We start from the raw sequence: 27,810 nt of genomic DNA on the forward strand, positions 1-27,810 counted from the left end.
AACTAGAAAAGGAAAACTAACTAAACCCAAAGTTAGCAGAAGAAATGAAATTAACATTGGAACAGAGATAAATGAAATAGAAAATAGATACATGATAGAAGAAAACAAACTAAAAGTTGGTTCTTTGAAGAGATCAACACAATTGACAACACTTCAGCTAAATCAACTAAGACAAAGAGAGAATGCTCAAATTAATAAAATCAGAAATGAAAGTAAGGAACATTACTTCTGACTCTGTAAAAATAAAAAAAAAGTCATGAGAATACTATGAACAACTGTACATCCATAAATTGTGCATGAGATGGACAAGTTCCTAGGAAACAAAACCTAAATTATACACAAATAGAAAATCTAAATAGACTTATAACTATTAAGAAGACTGAATCAATAATCAAAAATCTCCCAACAAATTAAAGAACTAAATTTAATGGCTTCACTAATGAATTCTACCATATAAAGAATAACTAATATTATTCCTTCCAAACTTTCCCCCCAAAATTGAAGAGGTCAGAAAACATCTTAACTCATTCTATGAGGCCAGCATTACCCTGTATGTGAAAACTACAAACCTATAAATCTTAGAAACATTGATGTTTGAAACTATAAAACTCCTAGAAAAAACACAGAGGAAATGCTTCATGACACTGAATGTGCCATGACTGCTTGGCTATAACACCAAAAGCACAGACAACAAAAGAAAAAAAAAAAAAACAGACAAATGGGACTATATCAAACTTTAAAACTTCTGTGCAGCACAGGAAACAACACAGTGAAAAGGCAACCCACAGAAAGGAAGAAAATATTTGCAAGTCATATATACATAAGAGGTTAATACCCAGAATAAACAAGTCCTTCGACTCAAGAATAACAACAAAAAATATCAAACAATTCAATTTAAAAATAGGCAAAGGACTTGAATAGATATTTCTCCAAAGAAATAACAAATGACCAATAAACACATGAAAAGATATTTCAGAATAAGCAAATCAAGACCTCACAACCATTAGGATGACCACAATAAAAAAAATTTAGAAAATAACAAGTGTTATTTAGTGCATAAGGATGTGGAAAAATTGGAACCTTATGCACTGTTGCTAGGAATACCAAAATGGTGCAGATGTGAGGTGCAGGATGAAGAAAGGAGATCAGAAGAATCCTAAGCTCACCTCGTCTCACAGACATACCTAGAAAGCCACAGCAGATGAATTAACTTTAGAAAATGACACAAAGACTGGCAGAACAAACTTTCCAGAGTTACTCATGAAGAAGAGGCCACATAAAACAGGGTAAGAGGAACAAAGACATGGTCAGCAAACAAACTCCTGGCAAGACTAACCACAAATGGAAGGGGTACCACAAGCACAGAAAATAGAGAGGAGCAACCCACATCAACATTTGCACTGGAGACAAAATCCCTAGAACAGCTGGCTTTGAAAACCAGTAAAGATTAATTTCATGAGTTTTTACAGTCAGTGTAGGGCTTAACTCCAAGTACTTAAAATCAGCAGGCCTGGCTCTGGGAGAGCCAGAAGGTGATAGGAAACCAAGTCCTTGCCCTGAAAGACCCAGCATAAAAACAGCAATTTGAAAAGCACCTGTGGTTTGCAGGAAGAAGAGTTATATAATCTCAGAATATGTTGAAGAGGCAAAGATCTTTAGGAGACTTCTTTAAGAACAAAAGAGCTGGCAGATGCCATTTCTCCTCCACCCCCAAGCCTAGAGAACTGGACACTTCTGGGAACACACTCCATCTAGCTTGCTAACACCACATGCCCTGACTCTGCATTCTCCTGCAGATCTGCCCCATCCAACCCTGTCTCGCTTGACAAGCATCCCTCCAAAGCAGCTCCTGCTGCAACACATTCTACAAGCAGCCCAGTTGGAGAATGGCATCACTCCAAAGTGACTCCTTCACCAGGGAGAGGGGAAGCTAACCACATACACCAGTGCAACTGCAGCCTCATAGGACTTACTGGGGGCAGGCACCTGGTCTGATTGCAGGCCTACCAACCAACAAAAGCCTCTAGGGGGACACTGCAGGGAAAGCACCCTGCAGTTCAGTGTTACCACAGCTGCACCACACAAGCTGAAGGCAGCATCTAGTCTGACTGCTAACACCACCCAGCTACAAGCCCACAGTGGCCCCAGATCAGCCACTTAAAAGGACAGGGACCAAACCCTGCAAAGAGTAGATAAACTGGGTCATTCCAACCAACTGAACTTAAGGCAAACACTGCTCAGCTACAACACACATAGGAGGGTGCATGCAACAAACATAAAAGACACCCCTGAAGTGCCTATTTCTGGTGAACAGAGATGCTGTACTATAGCGCACTACTGGATCTCTTCTTCATAAAGCCACACGTTCAAGAACAGGAGATTTAGCTGACTTTCCTAATACATGGAAAAAAATACACAGAGTTAAATAAAATGAGGAGACAGAGGAATAGGTTCTAAAAGAAAGAACAGGACAAATCATAGGACAAGAGCTAAATGAAATGGAGATAAGCAATACACCTGATAAAGAATTCAAAGTAATGGTCATAAAGATACTTATAGAACTTGAGAAAATAGTGAAAGACCTCAGTGAGATTGTCACAAAGAGATAGAAAAGATAAAAAGAACCAATCAGAGATGAAGAACTCAATATCTGAAATTAAAATTGTGTACACTAGAAGGAATCAATACCAAACTAGAAAAAGCAGAAGAATGGATAAGCAAACTGGTAGTAAAACAATGAAGTTGAACAGAAAAAAAAGTGAGAAAAAAATTAGAGTAGGTTATGGGAACTGACTGACATCATCAAGTGTAATAACACTTGCATATAGTGATCCCAGAAAGAGAAGAGAGAGAAAAGCCCAGAAAGAGAAGAGAGAGAAAAGGGAAAACATATTTGAAGAAAGAATAGCTGAAAACATCCCAAATCTGAAGAAAGAGACTCCACATCTGGGAATCACAGGGAACTCCGAAGAAAATCACCCCAAGGAGGTCTACACCATAATACATAACAATTAAAGTGGCAAAAAAGTAGTGAAAAAGAGAGAATTTTAAAAACAGCAAGAGAAAACAATTACTTGTGTACAAGGGAAACCCCAGAGGGCTATCAGCTGAGTTTTCAGCAGAACACTGCAGGCCACAAGAGAGTGACATGATATAGTCAAAGTGCTGAAAATAAAAAAACCTGCAAACAAGAATACTCTACCCAGCAAGACTATCATTCAGAATAGAAGGAGAGAGAGAGAGTTTCCCACACCAACAAAAGTTAAGGGAATTCTTTGAGTAGAAAGGAAAAACTATAATCAAGAGTAAGAAAATTAGGAAAGGAAAAAAAATTCACAGGTAAATACAAACATAACAAAAGTACTAGATCAATCAGTTATAAAAACCAGTACAGATATTAAAGCACAAAATTAGTAAAATCAATTATTTCTATAAAAGTCAGCCAAGGGATTCACAAAACAAAAGGATGTAAAGTATTATATACATAAAGTGTGGGGAGTAAAGATTTAGTGCTTTTAGAATAGGCTCAAAGTAAGCAACCATCAGCTTAATATAGACTAATATGTGTATAATATATTATACATGAACCTAATGGTAATCACAAATCAAAAACCCATAATCGATATTAAAAAATACACAAAAAAGGAATCCCCAGGCATATCATTAAAGAAAGCCATCAAACAACAAGGAAAGAAAGAAGAATAGAGAATAACTACAAAAACAACCATAAAGTAAGTAATAGAATGGCAATAAGTACATATCTACCAATAATTATCTTGAATATAAATGAACTAAATGCTGTAATCAAAAGACAGAGGGTGACTGAATGGATATAAAAGCAAGATCCAATTATACATCGCCTACGAAACACTCACTTCAGATCTAAAAACACATGCAGGTTGAAAGTGAAGGGAGAAAAAACATTTATCATACAAATGGAAGTGAAAATAGAGCTGGGAATGTCCACAATAGTCAAAATATGGAAAGAGTCCAGATGCCCAACAGCAGATGAATGGATAAAGAAAATGTGGTATACACACACACACACACACACACACACATACAATGCAATATTACTAAGCCATAAAAAAAGAACAAAATCTTGCCATTTGCAATGAGGTGGATGGAACTAGAGGGTACTATGTTAAAAGGAGAAGGTGAGAGGCGGAAAAAAAAAAAAAAAGAAAGAAATAAGTCAGAGAAAGACAAATACCATTTGATTCAATTTATATGTGGAATTTAAGATACAAAACTGATGAACATAGGGGAAGGGAAGGAAAAATAAAATAAGATGAAAACAGAGGGAGACAAACCAGAAGAGACTGAACTATAGGAAACAAACTGAGGGTTGCTGGAGGGGAGATGTGTGGGGGGAATGGGCATTGAGGAGAGCACCTGATGGAATGAGTATTGGGTGTTTATTATACGCAACTGAGGAATCTCTAAATTCTACCCCTGAAACTAATAATACACTATGTGTTAGTTAAGTTGAATTTAAATAGAAAATTTTTTTAAAAAGAAAACAAAGCTGGGGTAGCAATATTTATATTGAACAAAATAAACTTTAAAACAAAGACTGTGACAAGAGACAAAGAAAATTACATAACGATAAAGGGCACATTCCAACAAGAGGATAGTAAAAATTATAAATATTTACCCAACATAAAAACACTTAAATACATAAAGTATTAACAGACATAAAGAAAAGAATTTCAGTAATACAATAATAGTAGGGAACTTTAACACCCTCACTTATATTAATGGATAGATCATTCAGACAAAAAAATCAACACAGCAACAGTGGCTTTGAATGACACACTGGATCAAATACATGTATTCAGAACATTCCATCTCCAAACATTCGGAAGTATTTAGAACATTCCATCCCAAAACAGTGGAACAATGAATAGGCTAACCTAGAAATCAAAGAGGAAATCACAAAATATATAGAAACAGACTAGACAGCAGCAGCTGGCATACAGCTCCTTAAATGTCATAGCTTCAATAGCATGGTAGCTCCCACCAGGTGGAGTGTCACCAGCCTATCCGCCAGGAAAATACTGCAGTCTCTTCCCCAGGGGCCCTGCTTCTCCATAACCATGTGCTACTGAAAATCTGTAATCAAAAGTGCCAGTATGTCAGATGAGATGCAACAAGACTCAGTGAAGCGCTACTCAGATGTTGAAGAAATATCTGAGAAAAAATAGAAAGAAAAGAAATATAGGGAAAGAAAAAAATATAGGGAACTCCATATTAAGACAGAGTTTGACAAGAAGTACACCACCACCTGGCATTGCATTGTTGGGAGAAACCTCAGTAGTTATGTATCACATGAAACTAAACAATTCGTCTACTGCTACCTGGGCCAAGAGGCCATTCTTCTGTTCCTATTTGGTTTAAAGCATGGACTGGGTATGTGTTATATACCCAGTGGTCCATCCAAAAACAAGAACTGCAGCCTAAATTCCAAATACCAGAGACTGAAACCTTCAGCCTATGCATGAGAAAACACCTTGATGTCTGAACCTCTATTGTGTGGTTTTGTATAGGCATCCTCGGTACAATTTTGTTGTTGGTTATTAAATTAGAAAAACAAAGGCAAATGAAAATGAAAACACAATGCTCCAAAATCTTTGGGATGCAACAAAAACTGTTCTAAGAAGGAAGACTATAGCAATACAGGCTTACCTGCAAGAAAGATACAAATAAAAAACCTAACCTTACACCTAAAGGAACTAGAAAAACAAGAACAAAGAAAGCCTAAAGCCAGTAGAAGGAAGGAAATAATAATGATTAGAGTAGAAGTGAAATAAGCCTAAATAAGCAAACAAACCAGCAGCTGGTTCTTTGAAAAAAAGATCAATAAAATTGATAAATCTTTAGCCAGACTTATCAAAACAACAACAAAAAAATAAAGGGATCAAAATCAGAAATGAAGGGGAACCAACAACTGACACCACAGAAATTCAAAAGATTATAAGAGAATATTAGGAAAAATTATATGCAACAAATTGGACAACCTATATGAAATGGATAAATTCCTAGAGACATAACCTTACAAACTGAGGAAGTAAAAGAAAATTGCAAACACTGACTACTGGCAATGAAATTAAGTCAGTAATCAAAAAGCTTGCCAAAAACAAATAGACCAAATGGCTTCAAAGCGGTTTTCTACCAAATTTTTATTTTTTTATTTATTTATTTTTAAGATTTTATTTACTTATTCATGAGAGACACAGAGAGAGAGAGAGAGGCAGAGACACAGGCAGATGGAGAAGCAGGTTCCCTTCAAGGAGCCCGATGTGGGACTCGACCCCAGGTCCCCAGGATCACACCCTGAGCCACAGGCGGCACTAAACCGCTGCACCACCGGGGCTGCCCTCTACCAAACTTTTTTTTTTTTTTTTTTTACCAAACTTTTAAATGAGAGATAATACCTACCCTTCTCAAACTATTCCAAAAAATAGAAGAGAAAGGAAAGCTTTCAAATTCATTCTAAAAGGCCAGCATTGCACTAATACCAAAAAAAGATAAAGACACTACAAGAAAAAGAAAACTACAAGCCAATATTTCTGATGAACACAGACACCAAAATCCTCAACAAAATATTAGGAAACTCAATCTAACAATACATTAAAAAATATCATTCACTATGGTCATATGGGCTGTATTCCAAGGATGCAAGTATAGTTTAACATTTTAATTCAATCATATCAACAAGAAAGGATAAAACTCATAATCATCTCAATAGATACAGAAAAAGCATCTGACAAAGTACAACATCCATTCATGATGAAAACTCCCAATAAAGTAGGCTTAGAGAGAACATACATTAAAGTAAATAAAGGCCATATATGAAAAATCCACAGCCAAAATCATACTCAATGGTGAAAAACTGAGAACTTTCCCCCATGATCAGGAATAAGACTGTACACTTTCATCACTTGAACTTAACATAGGAGTATAAGTCCTAACACAGCAATCAGACATGAAAAAGAAATAAGAGGCATCTAAATTGGTAAGAAACAAGTAAAACTTCACTATTTGTAGATGACATGATATTCAACATAGAAAACCCTAAAAACTCAATCAAAAACTACCAGAATAAATCAGTTCATCAAAGTTACAGGTTACAAAATTAATATACAGAAACCTGTTGCATTTCTATACACAAATAATGAAATAACAGAAAAAGAAATTAAGAAAACAATCCCATTTACAATTATACCAAAAAGAATAAAATACCTAGGAATAAAGTTACCAAGGAGGGTAAGTAACTGTGCTTTGAAAACTGTACAAAACTGATGGAAGAAATTAAAGATGACAAAACTGAGATACTCCAGGTACATGGAGAGAGCCGATATTGCTAAAATGTTCAGAGTAGGAGATCCCTGGGTGGCTCAGCGGTTTGGCGCCTGCCTTCGGCCCAGGGTGTAATCCTGGAGTCCCAGGGTCGAGTCCCACGTCAGGCTCCCTGCATGGAGCCTGCTTCTCCCTCTGCCTGTGTCTCTGTTTCTCTCTCTGTCTCTCATGAATAAATAAATAAAATCTTAAAAAATAAAATAAAATGTTCAGAATACTCAAAACAATCTACAGATTTAATGCAATCCCTATCAAAATACCAACAGTTTTCACAAAACTAACATAATCCTAAAATTTGTATGCAACCACAAAAGACCCCTAATAGCCAATGCAATCTTGAAAAAGAGTAACAAAGCTGGAGGTATCACAATCCCAGATTTCAAGATCTACTACAAAGCTGTAGTAATCAAAATAGTATTATACTGGCACAAAAATAGACACGAGGATATTTGCAATGAAACAGAATCCAGAAATAAAACCATGTTTTTATGGTCAACGATCTACAACAAAGGAGGCAAGAACATACAATAAGAAAATGACAGTCTCCAACAAATGATACTGGGAAAACTAGACAGCTACATGCAAAAGAATGAAATTGGGCCACTTTCTTACACCATACACAAAAAATAAACTCAAAATGGATTAAAGACCTAAATGTGAGACCTGAAACCATAAAACTCCTAGAAAACATAGACAGAAATGTCTTTGATATTGGCCATGGAAACATTTTTCTAAATATGTCTTCTCTGGCAAGGGTAACAAAAGCAAAATTAAACTATTGGGACTACACCAAAAGTTGGTAGTTTCCTTTTGTATAGCAAAGGAAATCATCAACAAAACAAAAAGGAGAAGATATTTATAAATTATATATCTGATAAGGGGTTAATATCCAAAATACATAAAGAACTTATGCAATTCAATACCAAAAACTCCCCAAATAATCCAATTTTTAAAATGGGCAGGGGTACTGAATAGATATTTTCCTGAAATTGGTATACACATGGCCAACAGACACAATTAAAGTCAAAATGAGATGTTGCTTTACACCAGTCTCAATGGCCAAAATCAATAAGACATTAAATAACAAGTATTGACAAGGATATAGAGAAAAAGGAACTACTGTGCATCCATACTGGGAATGCAAATTGGGGCAGCCACTGTGGAAAACAGTATGGAGGTTTCCCAAAAAATATTTACCCAAAGAAAATGAAAACACTACTTCAAAAGACACATGCATCTGCTCTTGCAGCATTATTTACAATAGTCAATATATGGAAGCAACTCAGGTGCTCATTGATAGAGGAATGGATAAAGAAGATGTGGTGTGTATACACACACACACACACACACACACACACTGGAATGTTACTCAGCCATAAAACAAAGAATGAGATCCTGCCATTTGTAACAACATGGCTGGACCTAGAGGGTATAATAAAAAAAGTCAGAGAAAGACAAATACTGTATGATTTCATATGTGGAATTTAAGAAACAAAACAAATGAAGAATGGACAAAAGAAAGAAAAAAAAGACAAAAAGACCAGACTCTTGGGGATCCCTGGGTGGCGCAGTGGTTTGGCGCCTGCCTTTGGCCCAGGGCGGGATCCTGGAGATTCGGGATCGAGTCCCACGTCCGGCTCCTGGTGCATGGAGCCTGCTTCTCCCTCTGCCTATGTCTCTGCCTCTCTCTCTGTTTCTCTCTCTCTCTCTTTCCCTTTCTCTCTCTCTCTCTCTCTCTCTCTCTCTCTCTCCCTGTGTGACTCTCATAAATAAATTTAAAAAAATTTTTAAAAGAAAATTGCTTTAAAAAAAAAAAAAAGACCAGACTCTTAAATATAGAGAATAAATTGGTGGCTGCTAGAGGGGAGGTAAGTAGGAGATGGGTGAATTAGATAAAGGGGATTAATTTATCTTGATAAGCACTAAAAAAAAAAAAAACTATAGAAGTGTTGAAACGTATAAAAGTGTGGATTTCCCAATATCCATTATATATGCACTGGAAACTAATAAAACACTGTATGTCAATACAACACTATATATTTATATTTAAAAACATGGTGGAGATATGAGGCACCTGGCTGTCCAGCTCAGTCCATAGAGCATGCAACATTTGATCTTGGGGTCCTGAGTTTGAAGCCCATGTTAGAGGTACAGTTTACTTTAAAAAAAAATGTTGTAGATATTATGGAAAGAGCATGGCAGTTCCTCAAAAAATTAAAATTAGCATTAGCATACCATGTACCAATCCCACTTCTGGGTATAGATCCAAAAGAACTGAAAAGAACCTAAAGGGCCTATTTGCATACCTATATTCAACATAACATTATTCACAATAGTCAAGAGGTCCAAGGAACCTCAACGTTCACCAACACATGAATAGGATAAGGAAAATCTGGCACACACATACCACAGAGTATTATTCAGCCTTAAAAAAAGAAGCTGCCATATGCTATGAACCTTAAGAACATTATGCTAAGTGAAATAAGGCAGTCACAAAATGAGAACTATTGCACAAATCCACTTATATGAAGTGTCTAAAGTAGTCAAATTTTTACAAACAGAAAATAGAATGGTGGTTGCCAGAGACTGAGAAGAGGGGATAAGGGGAGCTCTTGTTCAATGGATACAGTGCTTCTGTTTTATAGGATGAAAAAGCTCTATAATCCGCTGCACCACCGGGGCTGCCCTCTACCAAACTTTTTTTTTTTTTTTTTTTTACCAAACTTTTAAATGAGAGATAATACCTACCCTTCTCAAACTATTCCAAAAAATAGAAGAGAAAGGAAAGCTTTCAAATTCATTCTAAAAGGCCAGCATTGCACTAATACCAAAAAAAGATAAAGACACTACAAGAAAAAGAAAACTACAAGCCAATATTTCTGATGAACACAGACACCAAAATCCTCAACAAAATATTAGGAAACTCAATCTAACAATACATTAAAAAATATCATTCACTATGGTCATATGGGCTGTATTCCAAGGATGCAAGTATAGTTTAACATTTTAATTCAATCATATCAACAAGAAAGGATAAAACTCATAATCATCTCAATAGATACAGAAAAAGCATCTGACAAAGTACAACATCCATTCATGATGAAAACTCCCAATAAAGTAGGCTTAGAGAGAACATACATTAAAGTAAATAAAGGCCATATATGAAAAATCCACAGCCAAAATCATACTCAATGGTGAAAAACTGAGAACTTTCCCCCATGATCAGGAATAAGACTGTACACTTTCATCACTTGAACTTAACATAGGAGTATAAGTCCTAACACAGCAATCAGACATGAAAAAGAAATAAGAGGCATCTAAATTGGTAAGAAACAAGTAAAACTTCACTATTTGTAGATGACATGATATTCAACATAGAAAACCCTAAAAACTCAATCAAAAACTACCAGAATAAATCAGTTCATCAAAGTTACAGGTTACAAAATTAATATACAGAAACCTGTTGCATTTCTATACACAAATAATGAAATAACAGAAAAAGAAATTAAGAAAACAATCCCATTTACAATTATACCAAAAAGAATAAAATACCTAGGAATAAAGTTACCAAGGAGGGTAAGTAACTGTGCTTTGAAAACTGTACAAAACTGATGGAAGAAATTAAAGATGACAAAACTGAGATACTCCAGGTACATGGAGAGAGCCGATATTGCTAAAATGTTCAGAGTAGGAGATCCCTGGGTGGCTCAGCGGTTTGGCGCCTGCCTTCGGCCCAGGGTGTAATCCTGGAGTCCCAGGGTCGAGTCCCACGTCAGGCTCCCTGCATGGAGCCTGCTTCTCCCTCTGCCTGTGTCTCTGTTTCTCTCTCTGTCTCTCATGAATAAATAAATAAAATCTTAAAAAATAAAATAAAATGTTCAGAATACTCAAAACAATCTACAGATTTAATGCAATCCCTATCAAAATACCAACAGTTTTCACAAAACTAACATAATCCTAAAATTTGTATGCAACCACAAAAGACCCCTAATAGCCAATGCAATCTTGAAAAAGAGTAACAAAGCTGGAGGTATCACAATCCCAGATTTCAAGATCTACTACAAAGCTGTAGTAATCAAAATAGTATTATACTGGCACAAAAATAGACACGAGGATATTTGCAATGAAACAGAATCCAGAAATAAAACCATGTTTTTATGGTCAACGATCTACAACAAAGGAGGCAAGAACATACAATAAGAAAATGACAGTCTCCAACAAATGATACTGGGAAAACTAGACAGCTACATGCAAAAGAATGAAATTGGGCCACTTTCTTACACCATACACAAAAAATAAACTCAAAATGGATTAAAGACCTAAATGTGAGACCTGAAACCATAAAACTCCTAGAAAACATAGACAGAAATGTCTTTGATATTGGCCATGGAAACATTTTTCTAAATATGTCTTCTCTGGCAAGGGTAACAAAAGCAAAATTAAACTATTGGGACTACACCAAAAGTTGGTAGTTTCCTTTTGTATAGCAAAGGAAATCATCAACAAAACAAAAAGGAGAAGATATTTATAAATTATATATCTGATAAGGGGTTAATATCCAAAATACATAAAGAACTTATGCAATTCAATACCAAAAACTCCCCAAATAATCCAATTTTTAAAATGGGCAGGGGTACTGAATAGATATTTTCCTGAAATTAGGTATACACATGGCCAACAGACACAATTAAAGTCAAAATGAGATGTTGCTTTACACCAGTCTCAATGGCCAAAATCAATAAGACATTAAATAACAAGTATTGACAAGGATATAGAGAAAAAGGAACTACTGTGCATCCATACTGGGAATGCAAATTGGGGCAGCCACTGTGGAAAACAGTATGGAGGTTTCCCAAAAAATATTTACCCAAAGAAAATGAAAACACTACTTCAAAAGACACATGCATCTGCTCTTGCAGCATTATTTACAATAGTCAATATATGGAAGCAACTCAGGTGCTCATTGATAGAGGAATGGATAAAGAAGATGTGGTGTGTATACACACACACACACACACTGGAATGTTACTCAGCCATAAAACAAAGAATGAGATCCTGCCATTTGTAACAACATGGCTGGACCTAGAGGGTATAATAAAAAAAGTCAGAGAAAGACAAATACTGTATGATTTCATATGTGGAATTTAAGAAACAAAACAAATGAAGAATGGACAAAAGAAAGAAAAAAAAGACAAAAAGACCAGACTCTTGGGGATCCCTGGGTGGCGCAGTGGTTTGGCGCCTGCCTTTGGCCCAGGGCGGGATCCTGGAGATTCGGGATCGAGTCCCACGTCCGGCTCCTGGTGCATGGAGCCTGCTTCTCCCTCTGCCTATGTCTCTGCCTCTCTCTCTGTTTCTCTCTCTCTCTCTTTCCCTTTCTCTCTCTCTCTCTCTCTCTCTCTCTCTCTCCCTGTGTGACTCTCATAAATAAATTTAAAAAAATTTTTAAAAGAAAATTGCTTTAAAAAAAAAAAAAAGACCAGACTCTTAAATATAGAGAATAAATTGGTGGCTGCTAGAGGGGAGGTAAGTAGGAGATGGGTGAATTAGATAAAGGGGATTAATTTATCTTGATAAGCACTAAAAAAAAAAAAACTATAGAAGTGTTGAAACGTATAAAAGTGTGGATTTCCCAATATCCATTATATATGCACTGGAAACTAATAAAACACTGTATGTCAATACAACACTATATATTTATATTTAAAAACATGGTGGAGATATGAGGCACCTGGCTGTCCAGCTCAGTCCATAGAGCATGCAACATTTGATCTTGGGGTCCTGAGTTTGAAGCCCATGTTAGAGGTACAGTTTACTTAAAAAAAAAATGTTGTAGATATTATGGAAAGAGCATGGCAGTTCCTCAAAAAATTAAAATTAGCATTAGCATACCATGTACCAATCCCACTTCTGGGTATAGATCCAAAAGAACTGAAAAGAACCTAAAGGGCCTATTTGCATACCTATATTCAACATAACATTATTCACAATAGTCAAGAGGTCCAAGGAACCTCAACGTTCACCAACACATGAATAGGATAAGGAAAATCTGGCACACACATACCACAGAGTATTATTCAGCCTTAAAAAAAGAAGCTGCCATATGCTATGAACCTTAAGAACATTATGCTAAGTGAAATAAGGCAGTCACAAAATGAGAACTATTGCACAAATCCACTTATATGAAGTGTCTAAAGTAGTCAAATTTTTACAAACAGAAAATAGAATGGTGGTTGCCAGAGACTGAGAAGAGGGGATAAGGGGAGCTCTTGTTCAATGGATACAGTGCTTCTGTTTTATAGGATGAAAAAGCTCTATAATTCTGTTGCACAACAATGTGCAAATAATTAATGCTTTTGAACTACATGTTTAAAAATGGCTAAGATAGTAAATTTAATGTGTTTTTTTACCACAATAAAAAAAGATACTACATACTGATGAAAAGGTCAATTCACCAAGAAGACAGAATTCTAAATGTATATGTACCTAACAACAAATACATGAACCAAATATTCATAGAACTGAAAGAAGAAAGACAACTCCACAACCATATTTAAGATTAACATCAACATTGCTCTTTCAGTAATATAATTAATCAAGAATCAGTAGTGATATCAGAGAACAGAACATCAATCAACTGTGTTGAATTGACGTTTTGTAAGCAAACAGCAAAATGTGCATTCTTTTCTGGTGCCTATGGAACAATTACCAAAATAAACCATGCTCTGGGACAAAAAACAACTCTTAATAAATTTAAAGGAAATTATATCATATAACATATGTCCTCTGATCATAATGGAATTAAACTAGAAATAGATATCAAAACTAATAGAAAAATCTCCAAATGCCTGGAAATTAACTTTTAAATAATCCATGAAACAAGGAGGAAGTCTCAGAAGAAATTAGAAAACATTCTAGGCTGAAGAAGAATGAAAATACAATGTATCAAAATTTGTGTGTTACAGCTAAAGTAGTGCATGGGGAAATTTAGAGCACTAAATGCTTATATTAGAAAACAAAAAAATGGGTGCCTGAGTGGTTCAGTTGGTTACATGTCTGCCTTTGGCTCAGGTCATGATCCCAAGGCCCTGGGATTGAGGGCCACGTCAAGCTCTCTGCTCCATGGGGGGAATCTGCTTCTCCCTCCGCCCCTCCTCCCACTCGTTCATTCTCTCTCTCTCAAATAAATAAAATCTTTAAAGAAAGAAAAGACGTGAAACAAGAATCTAAACTTTCAACTTAATAAACTAGAAAGAAAGGAGAAAAAAATACCCAGAGGAAATAATAAACAGCACAAGCCGATAAAACTAAAAACAGAAAAGATATAAAAGACAAAAGCTGTTTCTCGGGAAGATCAACAAAACTGATAAACATCTAGCCAGACTGCCCCCCAAAACAGGTGGGGGAACCACACTAGTCACCGATATTTGGAATATCAGACACTATCACTATGAACCTCACAGGCATTAAAAGGTTAGTAAGGTGACTACTATGGTAAATTTTACACACATAAATATGACAACTTAGATTAAATGAATTTCTCAAAACCACAATCTACCAAAATCCACCCAAGAGATAACATGAATATTTCTATAACTACATATCATTGAAAAGCAATCTCAAAGTCCAAATGACTTCGCAAGCAAATTCTACCAAATATTTAAAATAAAATAACATCAATTCTACAAAAATCTTTCAGAAAACAGAAAGAGAACATTCCTAATTCATCTTTTGAGACCAGGATTATTCTGACACCAAAACCAGAGTACAGAAAAAGAACACGAAAACTAAAAACCAGTATCTTTCATGAACTAAGACACAAAAATCCCCAACAGAACATCAGCAAACATAATCCAGGAAAATAGAGAATAACAATGACCAAGTGGGGTTTATCCTAAAAATGTAATAAAGCTGCTTCAATATTCAAAAAATCAATATAATCCACCCTATTAACACCCTAATAAACCATCATAAAAACATGTTAAAAGAAGAAAAACCACTAAGTTTTCTCCAATTCCATAAGGCATGAAAAGGAAACAGAAAGCACAGAGATATGGAAGAAATAAAACTGTTCCATTAGTGGACATTACCTATGTAAAACATTTCCAATAAATTGCTAGAACAAGTTTAGGAACATCACAAAATACAAGGTGAACCACAAAACAAAAGCAATATTTCCATACCTTCCACAATTGAAAAATGAAAATTTAAAAGGCACTCTATTTAAAGTGGCACAAAAGGGCAGCTCTGGTGGCTTAACACTGCCTTCAGCCCAGGGCGTCATTCTGGGGACCCAGGATCGAGTCCCACATCAGGCTCACCGCACGGAGCCTGCTTCTCCCTCTGCCTGTGTCTCTGCCCCCGCCCCCTCTGTATCTCTAATAAATAAATAAAATCTTTAATTAAAAAATTAAAAAATTAAGTGGCACAAAAAAATGAAATACTCAGGTATAAACCTAACAAAACATGAATGCAGAAAAATCAAAATCTAATAGAGAAATATGTTTATGGATTAGAAAATTCAAAATAGTAAGCTGATATTTTCTGCAAATTGATGTACAGATTTAAAGCAATCAAAATCAAAATAACAGATTTATTTATAGATACAGAGAAGCTAACTCTAAAATTTACATGGAAAGGAAAAGATACAATATATAAAACAATTTTGAAAGAGAATAAGGTTTGAGGAATCACATCTAATTTGAAAGCATAACTTACATGCCTTTAGCCAAAAAAAAAAAAAAATATATATATATATATATATATATATAAATAGGACTACAACTCAAAGTATAGAAGAAATATCTGTAAGTCCATACCATACTGATAAAAACAAATGATGTAAGTAATATATAAATGAGGAGAACAGACAAAACTCCTATGCAGAAAAATTCTAAATAATTTATGTAGGTACTTCATCCTCAAGGAAGTGGAGTATAACTCTCCACTCTTTAAGTGCAGGCTGCATATAGCAAGTTACTTCTAAAGAGCACAGTATGAAAAGGGGCAAAAAGAAAAAAAAAGTAACTTTACAGTGAAGAAATTTGACGAGCACTACCTCAGTCAGTTGATGAGGGGTTACATCAATTTTGATAAGTCATTTTGACAGTATATATGCTTGATTTAATATGTGATGAGAATGGCATTTTATCTCTATTATATGTAACTACTCCAAATCCATAATCCCTAATTATGAGAAAAATACCAGACAAATTCCAATTGAGGGACATTTTACAAAATACCTGACCAATACTCCTCGAGGTCATTGAAAACAAGAAAAATCTGAGATACCATGACAGCCAAGAGAAGACTAAAGAGACATGACAACTAATTGTTATGTGGTATCCTGAATGGGATCCTCTAACAGAAATCAGACGTTAGTTAAAACTAAGGAAATCTGGAAGTGCCTGGATAGCTCAGTCAGTTAAGCCTCTGATTCTGGATTTTGGCTCAGGTCATCATCTCAGGTCGTGAGATTAAGCACCACCTTGGGCTCCACTCTGGGCCTGGAGCCTGCTTAAGATTCTTTCCCCTCTCCTTCTGCCCCCTCCCCGGACTTCCTTATCACTTGTGTGGCGTGTGTGTGTACGTGCACTCTCAAAAAAAAAAAAAAAAAAGAACTAAAAAAATCTAAATGAAGTATTGGGCTTTAGTCAGTAATGTATCATTAATTATAACAAGCATGCCAATTTAATGAAAGATGTTAATAATAGAGGAAAGTGGATGAGGGGGATATACAGGAATTATATGTACTATCTTCACAATTTTTCTGAAATCTAAAACTTTAATTTAAACTCATATATAGTATACATCATTAATCTCAGATATAGTGTTCAGCAATTTATCATCAGTTGCATAGAACACCCAGTGCTCATCACATCATGTGCCCTCCTTAACGTCCATCACCCAGTTACTCCATCCCCTCACCCTCCTCCCCTCCAGCAACCCTCAGTTTATTTACAATAGTTAAGAGTCTCTCATGGTTTATTCTCCCTCTTTGATTTCTTCCCATTCACTTTTCCCTCCCTTCCCCTATGATCCTTTGTGCTGTTTCCTATATTTCACATGAGTGAAACCTGATAACTGTCTTTCTCTGACTGACTTATTTCACTCTGAAATAACTGTCTTTCTCTGACTGACTTATTTCACTTTCCCATTCCATCTACACTGATGCAAATGGTAAAGTATTCATCCTTTCTGATGGCTGAGTAATATTTCATTGTGTTATATAGCATATCTTCTTTATCCATTCATCTGTTGATAGACATCTCTGCTCTTTCCACAGTTCGGCTATTGTGGACATTGTTTCTATGAGCAGGTGCCCCTTCAGATCACATTTTTATCTTTGGGGTAAATACCTAATAGTGCAATTCCTGGGCACAACCAACACCAACACCAAGGGCATACAAACAATTTTAAGAACATACTACAAGCAACTATATGCCAACAAATTAGGCAATCTGAAAGAAATGGATGCATTCCTGGAAACATAAACTACAAAACTGGAAATCTAAATCTTTCACATTTAAATGCTTAAACAAACAATGTGATAATGTGAATGGACAGGCATAAACATCAACAGAACAGAGTTCAGAAACAGAACCACACAATATGGCAAACTGGTTTTTTAAAATCTTTAAGTGATCTCTACCCTCAATGGGGGGCTCAAACTCATGACCCTATGATCACATGCTCTTCAACCAGCCAGGCACCCCTTGATTTTTTTTAATTATAGTATAATTGAAATACAATGTTGTTTTAGTTTCAGGTGTACAACATGGTGATTTAATAATTCTACACATTATGCAATGCTTACCAAAATAAGTGGAGTTACCATGTCACCATACAGTTATCACAATATTATTTACTGTATTCCCTATGCTATACCTTGTATTCCTATGACCTATTTATTTCATAACTGGAAGTTTGTACCTCTTGATCCCCTACAACCTATTTCATCCATCCTCCCACCTTCCTCCCCTGTGGCACTCACTAGTTTCTTCTCTGTATTTATCAACCTGCTTCTGTTTGTTTGTTCATTTGTTTTGTTATTTAGAGTCCACATATAAGTGCAATCGTATGGTATTTGTCTTTCTCTGTCTCATTTATTTCACGTCACATAATACCCTTTACGCTCAACTATGTGGTCACAACTGGAAAGATTTCATTATTTTTTATAGCTATTATTCCATTGTGTATATGTACCACATCTTTATCTTTTCATCTATCAATTAGCCAATTGATTTGAAAAGGTACAAAAGCAATTCAGTGGAGAAAAGAGTCTTTCAAAAAGTGATGTTGAAACAATTGGACATCCATATACAGAATATGAACCTTAGCCTAAGCCTCACACATAAAAACACCTCACATAAAAATTATCTCAAAATGAGGCGCTTGGGTGGCTCAGTTGGTTAAGCATCTGCCTTTGGCACAGGTCATGATCCCACCTGGGATCAAGCCCCACATCAAGCTCCTTGCTCAGCAGGGAGCCTGCTTCTTCCTCTCCCTCTCCCTGCTGCTTCCTCTGCTTGTGCATTTGCTCTCTCTCTCTCTCGCTCTGTCAAATAAATAAAACCTTTAAAGAAAAAACTTGACTCAAAATGGATCAGAGACTATATATGTATGTAAGTTTTAGAAAAGTTAGGGGAAAAAGTTCAAGACTGAGGTTAGACCACTAGTCTTTAGAAAAGAATTTTTAGATACATAAAAGAAAAAACTGGCAAAGTGGACTCCATCAAAATTGAAAATACTTGCTATGAGAAAGATACTGTAAAAAAAAATTAAAAGCCAAACTCCAGACTTAGACAAAATGTTTGCAAATAAAATATCTGACAAAAAACTTGTATTCCAAATAGATAAAGAGCTTTCAAAATTCAACAGTAAAAGGACAACTACCCAATTAAAATACAGGCAAAAGACTTAAGACTTTTCAACAATGAGGATATACTGGTGGCAAACATGTGCACAAAAAGATGCTCAACATCACCAGTAGAGAAATGAAAATAAAAACCATGATGAAATACTACTACTACACAGGGCAGCCCCTGTGGCACAGCGGTTTAGCTCTGCCTGCAGCCCGGGGTGTGATCCTGGAGACCCAGGATCGAGTCCCACATCGGGCTCCCTGCATGGAGCCTGCTTCTCCCTCTGCCTGTGTCTCTGCCTCTCTCTCTCTCTCTCTCTCTATGAATGAATGAATGAATGAATGAATAAATAAATAAATAAATAAATCTTTAAAAAAAAAAAGAAATACTACTACACACCTATCAGAATAGCTGAACTAAAAAATACTAACACTACCAAGTGCTGGTGAGGATGTGAAACACTTGGAACTTTCATGCAATGCTGGTGGAGATGCAAAATGGTGTAGCTGCTCTAAAAAAACTGGCATTTCTTATACAATTTTTTAAAAATAGGCTCCATGCCCAGCACAGAGCCCAATGCACGGCTTGAACTCACGACCCTGAGATCAAGACCTGAGCTGAAATCCAGAGTCAAATGCTTAACCTACTGAGCCATGCAAGTTCCTGTTTCTTACACAATTAACATACACTTACTCTATGGTCCAGCAATTCACTCGAGTATATGCCCTAGAGAAATTAAAACTTATGTTTGCAGAGAAATACATACATGACAATTTATAGCACTTCTATCTTCCAAATGCCAGAAACAACCCAAATAATCGTCCACGAGTGAAGAGATAAACTGTGGTACATCCATACAATGGAATACTACTCAGCAATAAAAACATAGTACATGCAACAACTTGGATGAATCTCAAGGGTATCATACTAGTTATGACTGCAAAAGAAATAGTCTCAAAAGGTTATTTCATGATTTCATTTATATGATATTCTCAAAAAGCAAAACCATAAGTGACAGAAAACAAATCAGTGGTTGCCAGGGGTTGGGATGGGGAGAGGGTGTGACTACAAAGAGCTGGCACAAAGGAGTTTTGGGGCATGACGGAACTATTTTGTATCCTGATTTTGGTGGTGATCAAAAAAATCTATACATGTGTTAAAATTCACAGAACTGTACACCAAAAATATCAAATTTTACTGTATGATAAAAAAATAAAATAGAAAAAAAGACAGTTACATTGCAACATATTTATGATAAAATCATAAGAACACAAAAGACAGGGCAGCCTGGGTGGCTTAGCGGTTTAGCCCCGCCTTCAGCCCAGGGCGTGATCCTGCAATCCCTGGATCAAGTGCCGAGTGCCGAGTCGGGTTCCCAGCATGGAGCCTGCTTCTCCCTCTGCCTGTGTCTCTGCCTCTCTCTGTCTCTCATGAATAAATATTAAAAACACACACACAAAAGACAATATAATCACAAGCCAGTCTATTCCCTAATGGGATAAATGAGCCCACAGAGGAAGATATAAAGGTCACAATCATCACAATCATCATCATTCAAAATACTACTACCATCGTCACCATCATGATTCAAAATACTATCTGCCTATCACTGTTTCAAGTGCTTTATGTCTATTAAATTGTGTTCCCTCTATGGCTCTATGAGGCAGCTATTTTTATTTTGCCCCTTTTACAGATATGGAAATTGAGGCACAATGAGATGGAGTAGAGCCCAAGTGGAGCCAAGTGGTGGAGCTAGTGTTCAAACCTAGATAGCACAGCTCCAAAGGTCTGTCCCAAGCACTTGGCAAGTAAAATAGAATTTTAGTAAAACAACAAAAACAAGGTACCTCTCTTCTTCCTTCTAAAACCAGCTATTTTAATTTCCCTACTTTTGCATGTGGGAATGCCATTTTTTCAGCTGCCCTCGTTTGTAACCTGAACCATATCTAGCTCCTCTGACTTTCATAACCTATTAGTTTCAATTCCCCTGAAATCTCCTTGGAAAAATCTCTCTCCTATTCCTCCATTTTTCCTGCTCTCACTGAATTCAACTCTTTTTCATTGTATAGTAGCCCTTTTATCTGCAGCCCCTTTATGTTCCAACACTCCCAAGTGGATGCCTGAAACTGCAGAGAGTACAAACCAAACCAAACTCTCTGCAGAGAGTATATACTATGTTTTTTCCTATATATATATATATATATATATATATATATGAATATATATATATATATATACACACACACACTTATGTTGGTTGATAAAGTTTAATATATTAATAAGAAATTAACAGTAAGAAATTAACAATAAAACAAATATAACATATGGTAATAAAAATTATGCGAATGTGCTCTCTCTCAAAATACCTTAGTGTACTATACCTACACTTCTTGTGATGTGAGATGACAAAATGCCTACATAAGATGAAGTGAGATGAATGGCAGGCATTACGATACACTATTAGGCTACTATTGATCTTTTGGTGATACGTCAGGAGGATCATCTGCTTCTGAACAGAAGTTGATCTCACAAAACCGAAACTGCAGAATATGAAGCCATAGGTAAGGGAGCGGTGGGAGGACTACTGTACTCTGAGATGTACAAATCTTGCTTGGATTATAATAGCCCCCATTGACCAATTACCATGCCCGTATCATCCCTAAAAATCTATTATGGGCAATGCTGCCAGACTTATCTAGCTCTCAGTGTCAATTCCAAACTATATGATGATGTAGTTCAAACTGCTTATCCTGGCATTCGTTGCTCTGATTCCAAATTATCTTCTAGTCTTTTCTTCCATTAATTTTTTTTAATTTTATTTAAATTCCATTTTCCAGCATATCCTCCATCAATTTTTGACATAAAGTAGGGAAAAGGAGGGAAAGGTTACTTACTAAACCACTATGTGTCAAATATTTTGATAAAAATCTTGCATATACTTCCTCATTTAAACATCACGAGTACATTATAATGGCCTGAACATCCCTGACACAGGGATGGAAAAAAGTGACACAGGTGGAACATGGGAGCTAGAATTTCAATTCAGCTCTAAAAGTCCATTCTTTTTCTATTAAATCAGACTTCACTATTCCATTTTTCTCAAATATATGTGCAAGTACTAAACTTATTTCTTGTGAGGGAATGACATCTAGGCCCAACTGAAATAATGTTTCTGAATGGCATGAATTCTCTAAATTCTTCCAATGGGGTGTGTTCACCTTTCTGTGAACTCACATGGTAAAATGTACTTCTTTGGAGTGACTTTATTCCTTTTGTGTTTTAGACTTGTCTACTTAACACAATGTTAAATAACTTAGAGAAAAATATCTCAATATCTATGTATCTTGCCCACATAAGCCTAGGTCATAAGTGACTGAGTCAACATGATTTTTGTGGGCTGTATGATTTTGCCCCAATATAAAGGAACTTGGTCAGCTCTTCATTATTGGTTAGACTAGTAAGTCTTCTTTCATCCAGAACCTTCATCATACCATATTTTGTGCCCTATGAGTGTTAGGATGGCAAGTATTACTAATATGTTATTTCTAAACCTTACTATGTTTACTGACACAGAATTCAAAACTATCATACACATTTTCCCTTATATTAAGCCACTCTAGCTTCTGTTTACAAAAAGCTTAATTTATCATTGTTGTCACAAAACTATTTCCTTAGAGGATTGTTCCATGAAAAGGGGCATTAATATCCATTTTATATAATTATTTTTTATTGATATCAGATTTGGGCATGATATAGCATCTCAAAAATTTTCTATATTAAATTCTTTTAAAACAGTCTATTCAAAGAATGCAATGTCTGTCCTAAACTTTTAAAAATATATTATATAAAATAAAATAGGAAGACAGGAGCAGGAAAAGAATATTTATCCTGACATTTCACTCTTCTAAGGAGCTTCACAGACTTTGTAACTCACAAAGACTGTATTAAGTGAAAGTAAAACTCAACCTAAACTCTAACTCAAAATGTTTAAAAAATGTATCTAAGATTTTGACCCATAGGGAGAAAAAAATAAGATACCCCCGCTTCCCCAATAGATTAGGAGATTAAAAAAGAAAAAAAAAAAGACATGATCCATGGTAATGTTTCTATCATACCATAGTGTGTTATGACACTGAAGCAGACAGGAAGTGAGACCATTTTTTGTTGTTGTTCTTGTCCTCTAAGTGCTAGTAAAGTCATTATCAATCAACAAAATAAGTTCTGAAGAAAAAAGTATTTCATGCAGAAGCAGATAGTTTTACTGGTTCAGTGCAGAGAATATATAATAAAACTAAAGTGTTTTTATGTTTTAACACAACTTACAATGAATTTCAGAAAACAAAACTTAACGGCTAACGCATAAAGATACTATGTTAAGTCACTCTGTTCTCCTTTTTCTGATTTCCTTGTATTTACACTCTATATCACATATTAGTATGTACTATCAACATATAATACTATTATGCAGAACACTGTATTAGCTCAGACTGTATTATTCTCCTAGCTAAAATCTTTGTAGGCAAAGAGTGACTTTTATACTGCACATTAATCAGAACAGTACTTAGTAGAAAGAGGAACTCCAAATGGCACTTCTGCAGTACCTACTACAGGCAGCAATAGTACTATTAGATTAATTCTTCTATTATTTGTTTTAATTGAAGCATAGTTGACATATATATTAGTTTCAGGTACAACATAGTGATTCAACAGTTCTATACATTATGCAATGTTTACCACTAAGTGTAGTTACCATATATCATCATACAAAATTATTACAATATTATTGACTATATTCCCTATGCTGTATTTTCATTCCTGTGATTTATTTTAAAACTGGAAATTTTAAATCTTGGGGCACCTGGGTGGCTCAGTGGTTGAGCATCAGCCTTTGGCTCAAGTCGTGATCTCCAGGTCCTGGGATCCAGTTCTACATCAGGCTCCCAGCACGGACCCTGCTTCTCCCTCTGCCTATGTATCTGCCCCTCTCTCTGTGTCTCTCATGAATACATAAAATCTTTAAAAAAATTTTTTTAACTCTTGATTCCCTTCACCTATTTCACCAATCGTCCCCCCCACCCCACCTCTGACAACCACTATCTTGGTCTCTGTATTTAAGAGTTTCTTTAATTTTTTTGTTTGTTCATTTGTTTTTTAGATTCCAAATATAAATGAAATTATATGGTATTTGTCTTGTCTGATTATTTTACTTATCATAATATCCACTAGGTCCATCCATGTTTGTCACAAATGGCAAGATTTTGGTTTTTTTATGACTGAATAATATTCCACTTTATTTATACCACATCTTTATCCACTCACTATTGATGGCCTCTAGGGCTGCTTCCATGTCTTGGCTATTGTAAATAATGCTGCAATAAACATGGGAGTGCATAGGTATTTCCATTTTTAATTTTTTGAGGAACCTCCATACTGTTTTCCATAATGGCTACACCAACAGTGCATAAGAATTCTCCTTTATACCCTTGCCAAGACTTGTTATTTATCTTTTTTGAAAGATCTGTTTTAGAGAGAGAAAGAGTGTGCACATATATATGAAAGGGGAGGGGCAAAGGGAGGAGAGAGAGTCCCAAGCCGACTCTGTGCTGAGTGCAGAGCCCAGCATGGGGCTCAATCTCACAACCCTGAGATCATGATCTGAGCCAAAACTAAGAGTTGGATGCTTAACCAACTGCGCCACCCACAAGGCCCATTTTTTTGTCTTTTTGATAACAGCCATCCTGACAGGTATGAGGTGATATTGCATTCCCATTTTAATTTGCATTTCTCTTATGGTTAATTGTATTGAGCATCTTTTTATGTGCCTGTGGGACATCTGTCTTCTTTGGAAAAAATGTCTATCCAGGTCTTCTGCTTATTTTTCATATATGGCCTTTATTATGTTGAGGTATGTTCCCTCTAAGCCCACCTTGCTTTTTATCAAGAACAAATATTGCATTTTGTTAAATGCTTTTTATGCATCTACTGATATGATCATGTGATTTTAATCTTTCATCTTGTTAATGTGATATATCACATTGATTGAGCTGTGAATATTAACCATTTTTGTATCCCTGGAATAAATCTCACTTAACTATGGTGAATGATCCCTTTAATGTATTACTGAGCTTGGCTTGGTAATATTTTGTTGAGGACTTTTGCATGTATGTTTATCAAAGACAACGGCCTATAATTTTCTCTTTTTTTGTGTGGTGTCTCTGTCTGGTTTGGGTATCACAGTAATGCTGGCTTGGTAAAATAAATTTAGAAGTACTCCTTCCTCTTCCATTTTTGGGAAAAATGTTGTAAGAACAGGTACTAATTCTTCTTCAAATGTTTGACAGGCTTCACCTGGGAAATGAACTGGTCTGAAACTTTTATTTGTTCAGAGTTTGATAATCAATTCAATTTTGTTACCAGTAACCAGTAGGTCCAGATTTTCTACTTCTTCTAATTCAGTCTTGGAAGATTGTGTTTCTAGAAATGTATCCATTTCTTCTAAGTTGTCCAATTTGTTTCCATAGTAGTCTATTATAATTATTTGTATTTCTGTGTATTGGTTATAACTTCTTTTCCATTTCTGATTTTATATACTTGAGTCTTCCTTTTTTCTTCTTGATGAGTCTAGCTAAAGGTTTGTCAATTTTATGTTTTCAAAGAACCAGTTCTTAGTTACATTAACCATTTTACGACTTCTTAAAGTCTCTATTTCATTTATTTCTGCTCTGATCTTTTGTTATTTTTTTCCTTCTACTAATTTTGGGCTTTGTTCTTTTTCTAACTCCTTTAGGTATAAGGTTAAATAAATTATTTGAGATTTTTCTTGTTCTTGAGACAGACCTTCCACATACCAAAGAATCTGCCTTGTGTTTCCATTTTATCTCCATGTATTTATTTCCTCTTTGATTTCTTCACTGACCCATTGGTTGTTTAGTAGCACATTGTTCAGCTCTTTCAAGTTTTTTTTTTTTCCCTTGTAATTAATTTTTAGTTTCATACTGTTATGGTGAGAAAAGATGCTTGATATGATTTCAACCTTAAGTGTATTGAGACTACACTTGGGTGGCTCAGTGGTTGAGTGTCTGCCATTGGCTCAGGTCACATGATCTGGGGTCCTGAAATCCAGTCCTGCATCAGGCTCCCTGTGGGGAGCCTGCTTTTTATTTTTTTTAAGATTTTATTTATTTATTCGTGAAAGACACAGAGAGAGACAGAGACACAGGCAGAGGGGGAAGCAGGCTCCATGCAGGAAGCCCAATTTGGGACTCAATACTGGGACTCTGGGATCACGCTGAGCCAAAAGCAGATGCTCAACCACTGAGCCACCCAGGCGTCCCACGGGGAGCCTGCTTCTCCCTCTGCCTATGTCTCTTCCTCTCTCTGTGTGTCTCTCATGAATAAATAAACAATCTTTTAAAAAGTGTACTGAGACTTGTTTCGTAGCCTAACATGATCTATCCTGGAAAATGTTCCATGTGCACTCTGCCCTTTCTGGATGGAATGTTGTGTATATATTTGCTAAGAACATCCGGTCTAATGTGTTGTTCAAACCCATATGATCCGCCCACTGATATGAATGGGGTTTTAAATTCCTTACTATTATTGTATACTGTCAATATTTGCTTTGTATAACTAGGTGCTCCTATGTTGGGTGCATAGATATTCATAACTGTTATACCTTCTTGTTGGATCGCGCTCTTTATCATTATGTAATAACCTTCTGTGTCTCATTACACAGTCTTCGTTTTAAAGTCTATTTTGTCTGATACAAGAATTACTACTCCAGTTTTTCTTTCACTTCCATTTACATGAAATATTTATATTTTAAGATCTAATTTGTTTGAGGGGTGACTGGGTGTCTCAGCTAGTTAGGCACTTGAGTCTTGGGTTTCAGCCCTGGTCATGATTTTATTGTGAGACTGAGCCCCACGTCTGGCTCCACAATCGGGGGGAGCCTGCTTCTCTCCTTTCCCTCTCTCCCTGCTTATGTACTCTCTCTCCAAAATAATTTAAAAAAAAAAAAAAAGATTTTAGAGAAGCACTCCTGCATGGAGTTTCTTTTTGCATCCCTTCACTTCCAGTCTGTATGTGTCTTTAGGTCTGAAGTGAGTGTCTTGTAGCATAATGACTGATCCTGATTCATTATTCAGTCACCTTATGTCTTTTTATGAGCATTTAGTTCATTCACATTTAAAGTAACTACTAATAGGGGTACCTGGTGGCTCAAAAAGTTGAGCAGCCAACTCGTGGTTTCAGTTCAGGTCATGATCTCAGGGTTATGAGATTGAGCCCTGTGTCAGGCTCTGTGCTCAGCAGAGTCTGCCTGTCCCTCTCCCTCCCTCTCTGCCCCTTCCCACAGTCATGTATGCATGCTCTAATAAATCTTTAAAAAAAAAAAAAGTAACTACTGACAGGTACATACTTATTGCTGTTTTGTTGTTTTCTGGTTGTTTTTATAATTCTTTGCTGTTCCATTCTTCTCTGGCTCTCTTGCCTTCTGATTTGATGATTTTCTTCAGTTGTATGACTGAATTCCTTTATCTTTATTTTTTTTTAAAGATTTTATATTTCTTTATTCATGAGAGAC

The 27,810-nt window shown here is 35.9% G+C and overlaps 1 protein-coding gene and 1 pseudogene across 3 annotated transcripts in view; one reads left to right on the forward strand and one right to left on the reverse strand.

The window, feature by feature from the left end:
- Positions 1 to 27,810, reverse strand: part of KLHL8 (kelch like family member 8) — a 73,758-nt gene that overhangs the window by 32,059 nt on the left and 13,889 nt on the right. The window lies entirely within an intron of this gene.
- On the forward strand, positions 5,100 to 5,504 carry LOC121492671 (annotated as a pseudogene).

The sequence above is a fragment of the Vulpes lagopus genome, chromosome 6 (genome assembly GCF_018345385.1).
Source record: "Vulpes lagopus strain Blue_001 chromosome 6, ASM1834538v1, whole genome shotgun sequence".
NCBI classification, from domain to species: Eukaryota; Metazoa; Chordata; class Mammalia; order Carnivora; family Canidae; genus Vulpes; species Vulpes lagopus.